The sequence below is a fragment of the Penaeus monodon genome, chromosome 22 (genome assembly GCF_015228065.2).
Source record: "Penaeus monodon isolate SGIC_2016 chromosome 22, NSTDA_Pmon_1, whole genome shotgun sequence".
NCBI lineage: Eukaryota > Metazoa > Arthropoda > Malacostraca > Decapoda > Penaeidae > Penaeus > Penaeus monodon.
In genome coordinates this window covers 21,732,842-21,733,344 of record NC_051407.1, presented here as the reverse complement: position 1 = coordinate 21,733,344, position 503 = coordinate 21,732,842, and the positions used below count along the sequence as shown (strand labels likewise).

Here is a 503-nt window from a genome sequence, read left to right as displayed (position 1 = left end):
GTTCTGTCTGTCTTTCTCTCTCTTTGTAAATGAGTTTCTTTGTATACTAATATACTGCTATGACTCTAGGTTTTATGTTTCAGCAATGAATAGTTGAATGTATGATTGTATTATGTTTCAAAGAATCCTGTTATTGATATAGCTGAATATCATGAACTTGCAGAATTTGTTATGCTCATCAATTTCTTTCTCAGTTTAAGGTGTAAGTAAAGATTTATGAATAATTACTTTTCTTTATTAACAACAACAACCGTGGAGCCGTGACCACGCCGCCTGCTTTACCCGTCTTCTAGTATAACAACTATAAACTTAATTACATTATGTACAACAAGCACCATGACAGTATAAAAAATAAATAGTTCATGAATTGTACAAAGGAATCTTTGGCACCTCTGTGTGGCAACAGCAGCGTGCTCATGTAAGGCCTAATCCGACGCTAGGCCTGCATGACTGTGAAGATGACCATGCGCACGTGACAAAGGGCGTGACACTTGCATCACTCT

General features: G+C 37.0%; 1 protein-coding gene across 1 annotated transcript in view; it reads right to left on the bottom strand.

The window, feature by feature from the left end:
* Positions 1-219: 219 nt before the first annotated feature.
* The window catches only part of LOC119586992 (T-box transcription factor TBX6-like), a gene marked incomplete in the record, with an annotated part of 4,095 nt that continues 3,811 nt past the window's right edge, over positions 220-503 (bottom strand). Inside the window, 1 exon segment of the mRNA XM_037935733.1 lies at positions 220-503.